The sequence below is a fragment of the Corapipo altera genome, unplaced genomic scaffold (genome assembly GCF_003945725.1).
Source record: "Corapipo altera isolate COAL_440 unplaced genomic scaffold, ASM394572v1 255, whole genome shotgun sequence".
Classification (NCBI taxonomy): Eukaryota; Metazoa; Chordata; class Aves; order Passeriformes; family Pipridae; genus Corapipo; species Corapipo altera.
In genome coordinates, this window is record NW_020884929.1 from 1,513,210 (window position 1) to 1,526,040 (window position 12,831).

The 12,831-nt window shown below is 39.2% G+C and overlaps 1 protein-coding gene across 10 annotated transcripts in view; it reads left to right on the forward strand.

The window, feature by feature from the left end:
* Nucleotides 1–12,831, forward strand: part of LOC113954467 (bifunctional heparan sulfate N-deacetylase/N-sulfotransferase 3-like) — a 213,435-nt gene that overhangs the window by 72,271 nt on the left and 128,333 nt on the right. For all 10 annotated transcript variants that reach the window (XR_003530205.1, XR_003530206.1, XR_003530213.1 and 7 more), the window contains 2 exons: nucleotides 1,642–1,719; nucleotides 5,090–5,226. The gene's annotated coding sequence lies outside the window, so the exon portion shown is untranslated. The remainder of the gene's footprint in view (nucleotides 1–1,641; nucleotides 1,720–5,089; nucleotides 5,227–12,831) is intronic.

The window sequence follows — 12,831 nt, forward strand, 5'->3', positions numbered from 1 at the left end:
GATGCTGTTACTAATTGGGCATCCTGCTTATGGAGTTCTTATCAAACTGTGACACAAAGAAAATTCTATAAACCTCTGCTGTTCCTGGGTTCTGCTCTGAGGTTTGTGCAACACCCTTCCCTTGCAATATCTTAAATTGCTTAATTTTTCCTTTGACTTTGTTACCAGCCCCTGTCAAATGAACGAGGTAGAAGATCTCAGGTTTTGGGACAAGACTGCTCGAGATGATGCAAACCTTCATGAGCTCTTTCCTTGATCAGATATTTTGTTCTTTTGAACATTACTGTCTTTAGGTGTGAGAATCTGACAAGTTTAATTCCCCCCACAAAACCAAATTCAGTATTTTTATTGAATCTCATTGACACTGAAATAATGCTTGTGCCAGAGTAAGATTCAAATTACAAGTTAATTAAAACACGTAATAAAAAAGATACTTAGATGACTCTTAAATTGTGATCTTGACAACTTTCTATAAGCAACTGAAGCACACCAATATCTAAAGGCTCTCAGTGAGACACTGTGATCTCAGTGATATCCAAAATGTTGCTTCTGCTTGTGATACCTTGATGCTTTCCACATAAAATACTTTCTGTTTTGAGGGAGGAATAAGTAGTGAAGAGCAGAGCTCTAGATCTTGGTGAACAGATGCCCACCCTGCCAGCTGAATATTTGATGATACAGGTGGGCTAGGAGGGAGGACAAAAGGACAAGGGGATTTGGAGGAATAGCTTATCTAGGAAATTGTCAGGAATGGGTATGGATTTTCTGAGATCCCTTCAAATCTTTAATCAATAGATGTCAATGCCATTTTATTCACAGGGAGAGTTGTTTGAATGTACCAGAAATTCCAGCTCTCTCCAACTGGCTGCCAACGTGTCCAGCCCAACCCTTGACAGCTTTAGTAGTACAGTGAAAATTCACAATCCAACATCTGTAGTCCACAGACATTTGGAAGCAAAGTGAAGTTGCTTGTGCTGAATATCAAATTAAGGGATATCACACAGAATACGTAACAGTTGTTCTGGAAAGAAATTTAGAGAATTTGTTTTAAATGGCAGGAAAAATGCATGAACATCCATTGGGGCTGGGTGGGGGGAGTATTATGGTTTCTGTCCATTTTCCAGATTTCCCAGAGATTCACTGTGCTGTGACAGGCCCTGGAGTCTGTCTGGATTGAGCACTATTTTTTTTCTAGCAGAGTTCTTCACTTCAGAAATGAAACATTGAAATGATTTGGGGCTCTGCACTTAGGTATATATTTCACTTGTGTTCTCAGTGACTTCCCTCTCCCTTTCTTCCCATTATTGTGCTACCTTTGAGTGGACTGGAAGCACTTCCCATATAGTTTGCACCGTGCTTTGGAGGCCCAGGTTCTGACTGGTGCTGTTCAGAGCAAGTGCAGTTGGGAGTGAACTACTGCCAAATACCAAAACTATTTTTGCTCTGTAGTTTGCAGATCTCAGAGCTGAAACTTGAAATTTGGTATGAAGTTCCAATTATAGTAAGCCACACAGATTTTTCAGGTTCTTCACTGAAATAGCTTTTGTATTACTAATGGCAGTTACTTTAAAAGTAGTAATGTTGCAACCTCAGCTTTTGTGCAAGTCAGTAAAATACTTTTTCCTTTTGTTTTGTTTGTAGGTTCATAGCAGTTTTCATCCCCTCCATCTAAGAACTGTTTACAAACATTTGTTATTAAACTCCGCAGCACCAGAGAAGGTAAGCAAGTTTTTGTGGTTTAATGGGTAATTCTCTTGTGACTGGAGCAGCTGATGTCCATATGGGTGTTGTGTTTCGTCTCAGCTTTATTGCTTCTTTCTCAGTGTATCATTTAGTTCCGAGTCAGCACTCAACTGGCAGTTGTTTTGTCTAGAGCCATCAGCGGATCCCTGTACCACATTAGTCCTGAGATGCTGAAAAATACAGCCAGCTTTGGTAATCTTTAGCTTGGAATTTTTCCTGTAAGTGAATTAACTGTTTCAATGTTTGATTTCATCTGAGATTTCCAAAGCTTTGCTGATAGAAAAAGATAATAGCCAATTATTCCAACTAGTTTTAGCAACTTCATTAGTGCAGAACTCCTGCTAAGCAGGCCCCTGGTGCATTTCTCTCAAATGGCAAATTTTAATATTGTTCCACTGTCACTGAATTGATTGCATAAATAGCCCATCCTGACATCTGTGTGTGCAACCAGCAGTTTGAAAACATTCTTTTGTGCTCTATATTGAGCACTTTCTGCTTTAAAAATGTTGTTTAAATTTTGGCAAGCCTTATTTTTATGCAAAATAAATCAACACCACTTCATGTGTGTCACTATGATGAATAAAAGGTAAGTTTTACATTTTTGAGTTCTTCAAAGTTGAGCTCTGAAGTTACGTTTCTCAATTGTGGCACAAAGTCAATTTGGAAATGGGTCCATGTATTTATGATTTTGGTGTTTTGCTGAGAAAGGAAATAAAAAGTAGAGTATAAAATGGAGGAGTTCTTTTGAAAACATTCAGTATTTGTCAGTGGAAGAATTTTTGTGAACTAACTTGGTGAATATATGTTGTTTAATGGAAGGACCTTTTACTAACTCACTTTGATTAAGCAAGGTCAACCTAAAAAAGGTTGTTCCTAGTTCCCCTAGTGCAGTACTAGGAACTAGTGGCTGCAGCATGAAAGCTTCTCCATTTCCCACAAATGTTCCCATTCTAGAGTCCTGTAGCCTAATTTTGATCTCTCTTTAACTGGGCATAATCTACCTCCTCCACTGTTACTGGATTTAACCTATAGTCATACAGCCTTTCCATCTGTTTCATCATTTTCCAAAAATATTAAAAATCTTGGGGAATATTGCCAACTGCTAATCTGGTTATCTTTTCATACCTTACACAGTCATTCCTGCTCTTATTGGAAAATAGAGAAACTTAGCTCTTTCTTTAAATATAAAAGTAATAAAGAAATTATTGCACTAAGAACCAGTTTATTTGGCATTTGAATCAGTTGAGTTTTATCTGCCCTCCATTCCAAATGGTATTTGTTAGCTCAGTGACTCACTGATAATCCATTTTTCAAGCAAAACCTTGCTGTAATTTCTTGATTTATTTCACATTTATGATCTCCTTGACCTTGTTTAAAAAAAAAAAAAGATAACTAGCAGATCCAGAAACCATCAGAATGGGAACAGTGCCAAAGAACTACTTTATAACCACAATCTTTTCTGACTGAAACTGTTGACATGAATGTATTTATGTGAATGTTTTATCAAGGAGCATAAACTAGATTGTTATCTGAAGTAAATAATTTTCTGGCCACTTCCCTCCCATGGGATTTCAGTGATCTAAATCACAGAAATTCTTTCAGTGGCAGACCAGTAATAAATAATACTGCATGGAACATAATCTGAAGTGTAGAATATAGCAGAAGAAAGGGTAAGGTGACCTAGCAACTCTGGCATCTCTCATTTTTATGATTCCTTGGGGTGGGGAAAAAAAGTCTTTTGAGCTGACTATGTTCATTGTAGCAAAATTATTATGAAAGATTCCCATGGGACCCTTGCATAACTGACCATTAGGAAAAAAACTGGCACAGTCAGAAGAATACAGCAGATACATTTTCTGTTCTCTTCTGTTATTATTTTTGTCCCAAGTGTAGGACAGGGTTATATAATCACAGCCAGAATTTGTCTTGCATTATAATGCACTGATCAGCCACTGATCAGGATCTTGCCAGGGTGAGAAGATGGCATTCAAATGAACTCCACCTTGGGGCAGATGGAAAGAACACTGTAAGCCTGAACAGAAAACAGCTGCAATAATGTTAAACCTTTTACAAATGTTGCAGACTACACAAAAATCTCAGCTTCATAACTGTGGCTCTGAAAGCATAAGGTAGTCTAAAAGCTGTTTTGGGCTATGGCACTTCCTCATGTCGCTGTTCACATGTTCTGTAGTGGTTCTTTACTGTACTGCTGCATTAGATATTAGGAAGTTTTAGCTTAAAAAAAAAGTCTGTGTCAAATTCAAGATTATTGGTTGTGATGTGTCTCAAAAGTAGTACAGTGTTTTTCAGGGAATAAACACTTTAGTGTTGGAAACCAATGTGGAGATTGTTTAATCCTGTAGTGTAATTCACGATGAGGCTCTGTCTGGGTGGAGTCAGTCTGTGGGATGTTTGGACAAAGTCATGGCCACACCTACGTCAGTGGGAGTGAAAACATCTGGAATTATGGTAATTATGTGTGACACAAAAGCTTACAGAAATGAGAGGAAAGGCTTCCATTAATTGCACTAAGTGCTGGAGCAAGAAGGTCCTTGGGCTGGTCTTTTGAAGGCCTGTGTGCTCTGGTTCCCTTGTCTCCCTCAGGATCCTCCCCAGATTTGTGAATAACTGAGTTGCTTTCCAGAAAGGCCTTTTATTGACAGTGATTTCCATAAGTCATTTAAGAAGTCATTTAAGCTCAGCTTGAATGATGTGAAATATGTTGCAATGTGTGCCGTGGGGCAGTGTAGTAAACGGAACTGCAGCACAGGTTGCTGGAGTAGCTCCCCAAGCCACCAGACTGTTTAATGTATCATTTTTTATTATTCTTTTCTGTACCTTGTTAACAGTTAATCTATATTATTATATAGAGAGACTGGTGAAATAAATGACCTGCCAACTCTCCCCTGTATGTTTCCCCAAATGAGCTCTGAAATAACAATTTAAATGTGTGAAAATAATTTTTAAAAGCATTTTTAAAGATATGCCATTATTTTATTTTTTATCATGGTGCATAGAATGCCATATCTCGAACTGTTAGAGTTCAGTTACTGATCTACCCACAGCAAGTCATTCCACAACTGACTGAAACTGAGATAATTTCTCCTGATGGACATGTACATACAAACACAGTGTGTGCCTACAGGTTGATGATATGCATGGCAGAGGTTTTCTATAACAGTTTAAAAAGCACTGTATCTAAATTACCAAAGACTCCTGAACAAGCAGGTTTCCTGTTTGTTTAAAAAAAACAAAATAGGCTAAAATTAGAAGCATCAGTAGGGAATAATAAATATTCATTAACCTGGATGGTGGTGCAGTCAAACCTATTGATTTCTGTTTTAAGGGCTGCATTCAGTACCTGTCTGCCTGCCTGTGACACCGAGATCTGCTGCTGTTTGCCTGGGGATGCCCCGTGCTTTGTATCTGCCAGGCACAGCGGGGCCGTGACATCAGACGTTTTCAAAACAAAGAATTCAAGCCGTAAGTAAAACAAAATCAATGTCAAACTGGCATTTCCAGGCTGCTTTGCTCTGTCTTCTCTCCTGTTCGGCATTCCGAGAGCCCGTACAGCACTCTGTGGAACAGCAGGTCCCATTCAACCCCAGGAAGTGACACAGGGTGTGATACTTGCAGCCAGCTGCGCTTCCCTGGGCTCTTAGAGTAGGAAACTGGGTCCAAGCCTTGCTTTGTCCTTCTCTGGCTGCACTGAGTTCATCTTCACATTTGAAAGGTTGCCTTTTCATCTTGTACCGTGGCAAGACACGCCACATGTAGCTGCAACAGCCATGCTGCAGTCAGGGACTTGACAGAGAGCACCCAACAGCCAAAACCAAATAGTAGGGACAGTTTTGTCTTTCAGGGAGTTCTCTCTGATCAAATTTGGTTATCCAGTTACTGCTCCTACTGCTCATGATTGAATCTCAGCTCTGTGCTATAGATTAAATCCTCAGTGACTTTTGAATGAGTTCACACAAAGTGCATTTGTGCACCTTTTAAAACATAACACTGAGGTATTCTTGATTGTCAGTAAGTATTTATGATTCAACGTTAAAACGTTGCCTTTGTCAAAGTTTTCCTTTTTTCTTTAAAAGAATTAATCTATTTATATGCTTGGAATTACTTACATACAGTCCTAGGTTTGAATGCATTAATATCCAGTTCAAAGTGTTGGGAGTTAATATTGAAAAGTGGAGTAAAAAAAAAAATAGAAAGGTTAAATATAGGTTTATTTTTAAATATTAAAATGTTGTGTTTCCAAAATATATACCTCGGCTTTAAATTGCTGAAATGCTGAAAACTAATGTGTTTATAAACTTCAGTGATATGTAATTAACACTCTTGTCTCTTATTGCTAACCTTCTTTATTAAATTTGCTACTTTTAACATGAGTACCTCTCATTCATATTCAGAAACAGAATTCAGTGGATTCAAGGCTCATTTGTAGGGTTAATTTTTCAGGCTTTTGTTCTCGTAGTGACATATATATCTTCAGGCTATTGCACAAAGAATGTTGTTTCCCTGTACAGTATTTAGGCACATGTAACACAAAAGCTAAATCATACTTACATGTCATCAAGCCCAACATAATTTAGCATGAGAATAACTGCTAATAAGTGCTCACTGGGTACAGTGATGGATGGACATGTTATGAGCAAACATACACACTTTTCAAAAAGTATATTGTTTTCCTGTCCTCTTTTTCTATTACGTTGCCAGGCTAACAATAAAAAATTGGTATTTGAGTTGTGTTATTAAAATATGATGGTGTAAGAAGATGTATCAATTAATGTTGAGTTCAGCTGAGAAATGTGATGATTAAATGGTCAGCAGAAGGTGAGGATTATGAAAAGTGGTAAAGAGCACAATGGGAGCCACATCCAATAGCAGCTTTCTGGCACAGGAATGAATTTGAACATATTGCTGAGGTTTCCAAGTACAATTTAGTTTGACCTTTAATTAAGTGCTGATCTCTATAAGGTAACTCAATTACCTTATCCCTGGGGTGGTCACTTAAGGTAGGTGGCGTTGTTTGTGTGAGGTATTTGTACCATAGAGGCTTAAGAAAAGTATGCAGAGAATAACTCTTTCCCCCTTTCTTTTCATCAGCTGCCAAGCCATGACTTTCCTGAAGTAGTTGTGCTGCTTTTGTGCTGATACCAAGCAGCGTGTTCATTTTACTCCTCCAGAAATGTCTCATTGTGCTTTTGTTGCATCCAAGTCAATTAGAGCTAATAGTAAATGATTATGTGGAACATCCCGGGAGCTGAAAGACAGCACAGCCTGTCCATATTCTGTGTGTCCATTTACCATTCTCTTGTTTGTTTTCCATTCTTTTACGTAATTACTTCATCCTTTTAATGTCACTCATTTCCAAAACACTCAGATATTGAACCCTTCTTGCTGTGTTTGTCAGTCAGTTCCACTGACTGGTTTTCTGCTGTACACATAGAAGTTTCTCCTCAGTTCCCTTAGTGAATAGTCTTTTGTGTATCCAGTCTATAATGTCTTGTTTCAGGACAAGCCCTTCTTAGCCAGAAGACTGCCTAGGACATATAAGTTTGTGTGTATTTACTAAGCAACCTTTCATAGCTCTGGTGGAGTTTGAAATACAACACTCTGAAGGTTTTTAGGCATTTCACCTGGTGCATTTGAGGGTGGGGTATGGTCAGGTTGGAGCAGCGCTGGAGGAAACTAAAGTTTGAAGGAGACTTTGAATGGAAAAGGAGGAGAGTTTTCAGTTTTCCCCCTGAGAGATGAGGCAGGAGAAAGCTATGTAAGAAATGTTTGTGCTTAGGTGGAAAGGATCTACAAACTGAAGCCAGTCTCGTGCAGCAGAGCTTTGTCATGGGGCTAGTGAAAAATTAAGACTGAGAGGAGATGAAATGAGACTTAGCAGTTTGGAGGAGGAGCAGTATGTGACCTGGACTTTAGTTTCAGTCATTTGAAGCATACCTTTGGATACTGGATACCATAGACTCTGTCTTACTCAGGCTGTTGAACTGACAAAAGACACTCAGCCTGGGTTAGATCCAAGCTGACTAACACCTTCTCAAACAATTTCCAGGCATGGTTTGGGCAGGCCTCAGTACGCTTTTCAAAGCTAGCACAAGATAATAAATTGGAAGGATTTATTCCTTAGGCTGTCACATGTTTATATTTTGTGCTGTTTTCCTCTTGTATCAGAGAGCAAAAGGAGCAATCTTGCCTCCACCTGCACTGTGTTGTGTGTATTGTATGTGTATGTGAATAAATTATGTAGAAATGCTGTAAGAGAGACATGGAAAGCATCCCTTGTAGTGTCAAGATGATGAGAGTAACCAGTCTGACTCAGGATAACAGAGGAAAAAGGGTTTTCAGGTAGACAGAACCTATTTTGCCGAGCTTTTGACCAAGTTACTTCCACACAAAGAAACCTTTGCCAACCACTGCCTTGGCCACAGGGAACTCAGTGAAGGGCTCAAATAGTAGGGAAAAAAAAATGGGTGGTGTGTGTTGATCACTGCTTGGTTGTGGGATTTTGTGTGAACTTGGCAAGTGCTGAACTAGGACCAGGTCAGAAAGGGAGCCCAGGTCTCCTGCAAGGACTGCTCCCCAACATCAGGGAAAGGATATGCTGAGCAGAAAGCCACCTTTTGAACTGGCAAATCTGGATGTTTTAATTTTCCTGCATATCCTGTAGGAAACTGTCTCTATTCCACCCAACAAACACCAAATTCTTTCCATAAAATAAAAACAAAAAGAGAGCTTTCTCCTGAAAAAGTGCTGGGAAGCATCTGCTTTCAGTTAGACACAAAATTTTGCTTGGAAACATCCTGCTGGAGATGAACACCAAACTCATTTAATAAATCAGTGCCAAAAACAATCTGAGGAGATCTCGGTCGATAATTGGTTTGACAGGATTTCTCCTCCAGAATATCTGACGAGCATTAGGGGCTGTGGAGCCCTTTGCAGCCCTGATCCAGCACGGCAGAGCTGGGCATGCCTGAGTGTCCCCTGCATACTGATGAGCCTGGCTTGGGCTCTCCCTGGGCACCACAGGTAATCAACATTCCGTGGGCTGTGCAACGCTCCTGGACTTGTGCAGCCTCCCTTTCCATATTCTGCATGTGGAAATCTGCATTTCTCCCTTGTTTGAACTGCTTTCAGGAAGCAATAACAAAAGGTCTCTTGATCCAAGTGTATTTTTTTAACTAGAGAAAATGAACCAACATGCTTGAAACCAACACATATGGCCTTAGTGGTCTGTAAAACCCTTTTCGTTTTTCAAACTTGCATATACAGAGTATTTAACTGGTGTGCTGTAATCTGAAAAGTCAGTTAATTGGGATGGAAATACTTTGGGGAGGGTTTTTTCCCCTTTTATGTTATTGTTTTCTCCCTCAGGAAAACTTGCCAGCCAGGGTAGCACAGTAGAAAAGCCTAGAGAAACACCTCTTGGCTATTACTCCTCAACAGCAATACCAGTAGGGGCACTGCTTTATGCAGCACTTCTGAATTTCCACATTTTCATCTGAATCAGTTCATGGTACAAAGACAATAAATTGAAAGATTTTAGTGATTTTGAAATAGGACAGTCTTTTGAGTAGTGATGGGGATGAACAGGAACCCTGGCTGTGGAATTCTATTGAGAAAATACCTTGAAATATCCATGATCTGGAGTTAGCTGACAAAATACACCTTCTGAATACCAAAGTAAACCTCTTTTTAGCTTCTACTGGAGTTTTTTGAAGGCAGAAAAGTAAGAAGAGAAAAATGCTCTACTGATTCTTTTCCTCAAAATGTGAAAGAAAGTAAATTTGATTAGGGGGATTTATTTCACTTATGTCACACAATCCTCTTCACTAAATATCTTCCCTTACATTTTGTGCAATTAGCCAGCTCAGTTTCCTCAAATAAATGCCACGTTAAGAACAACATGTTCATTAGAGCTAATATATCCTGGTTAAGGAAGTGGGTTTAGGTTTTCTTTTTCATCAGCAGCATACTCTTTAGTGTCACTGGTAGCAGTTAACATTTTAAAAGGCAGTTGAGATTTTAGCTGGTAGGTTATGTTCAGTGAAGGAGTACTGGAAAAGCCTTTGTGAATTGGGGCTGTGCTGCTCTGCGGGAAATGAAGATGTGTCCGTGAGGTGGTGGCACAGGAGAAGATTTGTGCTGGCCAGCCAGTGGCCAGTGTTGTGGTGAGCCCACTGCTGTGGAGTTGTGTAGCTGAGAGCATTTACCCCTTTATCTCTGTGTAGTTGTGTGGTGTAATTCCCTGCTTCGTTGAAAGTAGCAGGGATAAAAAATGTTTGTTTTGCTTTACATCAGCCTTGGCTCATCTCGCAAATCAACCGCTGATTTGACAATTTCTTTTGAGCTTGATTGTGTAGCGCATTCATTTTTCATGGCACAATCCCTTGCTGAAAGGGCTTCTGATGACACATTGGAAAGCTACAGAAAATATGAGTTTTGGTGCCATTTTCTCAGCAAGACTCACTCACAGTAGCAGAACACTTGCGCACATAGTTCTTCCAGACACATCATCTTCTGTAAAACTGAATGTTGGGTTGTATTTATAGAACTGCTCTTAAGCTAGAAAATTACAATCATCTACTTTTCAAATGTGTGTGGGTAGAGGCTGCAGATCCAAACAGAAGCTTCACTTCTGTAGAGAGAAAATCAATGCCATGTTGAAATTTCCAGCCAGCCTACCCCCAGGGATTAAAATTCTGACAAACAAGCACCCTGAGTTTAGGAACTTAGCAAGTCTCACTTCAAATTATTTTGAAAGACTGTTTCAAATTTTACTATTCAGTTCTCAGAGGATAATAGCAATTTCAAAAATTCCCAGAGATATGAGTAAGGGCCTGAAGTGCTCACTGCAGTGGTTGGATTGCTAGAAGAGATGGAGCGGTGGGGAACTAATAATAATACAGTTGGCCTTAGCTTTGTTTCTTGAAGACTGAGGGGAAAAAGGAAAGTTGATGCTGATAACCTGGGTGAGGAACTTTCCCAGAAAAGAAAAGAACTTTTCAACAGACTCTATTTGATGGGTATTGTTGTCCATGAGTCATATCAAAGTACCAAGTGCCTAAGCAGAAACAAATCAATAAAGACCTACTGATTCCTTTATCCTAGGTATGGTCTCACAGAACTGCTCAGCAGCTTCAGCAGAGATTTCTGCTTGTTTGTATCTGTTATTAAGAACATCAGAAGAGGAAAGGTTGCTGCAGTCATCGATGCAGAAGGCAAAGAAATGCCTTTTCCCTCCAATTAATAATAGTCTTTTTGGTTGTGTCGCACTTTGTGAGAGCTGAAAGAATTTTGACAGAATTCTAAAACAACAGAAACTATTTTCTATCCGTTTCCTCTTCTGCCATTACTGATCTATGGCATTCTTGATCCTCACTTGTTGGCAAATACACGGTGTCAGCAATGACATTTGCAAGAGAGCATTTTTGTTAGAAAGGTAGTCGTTTGCATCTTGTTTGATACCTTTGCCTTATAGAGATGTTAATTAGCAAAGTTTGAATTAGGTCTGAAAAACTTTCAAAATAGACCAAAATCAGATGGAAAACACGGTTAGTCATTATGGATCATGCAGTCATTCTGTTTTATCTGGCGTACAGCTTATTAAAGTTGACAAAATCCACATAAAACTGTTTGAGAAATGTCATCTGAACCTAGTTGTTAAAAAATATTGAGATTAAGTGTCATAAGTTACTCTTCTAAATCACAGTAACGAGTTTCTTAGAACCCAAGGCAATATGTCAGATATAGTCAGGCTGTAGAGGGGAAAGTATTAGTTCTTTGTGGTTTATATAATGTGTGTGTCTGCGCAACGCAAAATTACATTAACCTTTCAGACTTACCCATTGCGTTGCGAATAGAGGTCTAACTATCTTCCCACTATCACCTCTAGGTTTATTTCAAAATTACTGATTTCCAAGTTTTCCCATCTCTTGAATTATCCTTATTTTGGATTTTCGTTCTCCAGCTATTAGCCTGCATGTGTTCCAGTCTGAATCTTACTTTCCCGAGGGAACTCTTACCTATTTTTTTTTGCTTCCCTAATAACGTTTTCTTTAATCCACATTAGAATTTCAATTTCATTGAAACTTAATAATATAGGTAGATTGGTTTAAATATTATTGCTTCTTATTTCTAGTTACCCAGTGACAAAATTAATCATGACCAGGTATGTGGGCAGTGCAATACCATGTCCCATCTTGTTTCCCACCTGGCATTCAGCCGTGGACCTAATTTATGACCTTTAACCTGTTTTTAATCCAAACTCAGGCTAACAATTTTTTTATAATTAAAGTTCTTTACTTTGAATACATGAAAGCCTTCCCTTCAACAACCAATTCTGATTTTATATCAAAGCAAACCATGAAATCTCAAAGTAGTATAAATGTTGAAGCAAAAAATCTTGATTATACGCTCTTTTAGAAACTTTTTACAACATTAAGACAGGATTCAGCTGCCCATGTGTAGGCATGGATTATATCTGTATCTGAGCTTGTCATCTGCATTCCTTTTTTAGTAAATGAAGAAAAAAAACATCTTTAGGCTGTAGTTAATGGCATCCTAAAGAGAGGTCTCAGTTTGTGAAGCAGAATCACACCACGTCTTAACAGAGTGCAGATACACACTTTAGAGACAGCTCATGTTAAGAGGTGAATTCTGCCTTTAATACCACAGGTGTGTATTTCTTTATTAGATTAGGTTTCTAAGCTCTTGCATTAACTGCAGTAACACTTTCTATATGAATCTAAGACGTGATTCTTTATTGTAAAGTGTTAAAGATACTTCATTGTCCAGTTTGAAGTTCTTTAGTACAGGAAGCTGGTAGCAGTAATGCAGTTTTCCCATACTTAGGGTGAGACACTGGATTGGTAATTTTTGGGTCGCGTGTGGGTGTGTGTGGAGGGGAAGGGATGGGTCAAACCTCACAGAGGTGAAATGGCGTCATGTCCCTCATGGCAGCCCCTGGAGCCCACATAGGGAAACCCCAGAGCAGCTGCCAGTCACGAACAGCCAGGGAAAACTTCCCCACCCCACAGCTCCTGGAGCCCCTCACCAGCCCAGCCTGGCAGGGAC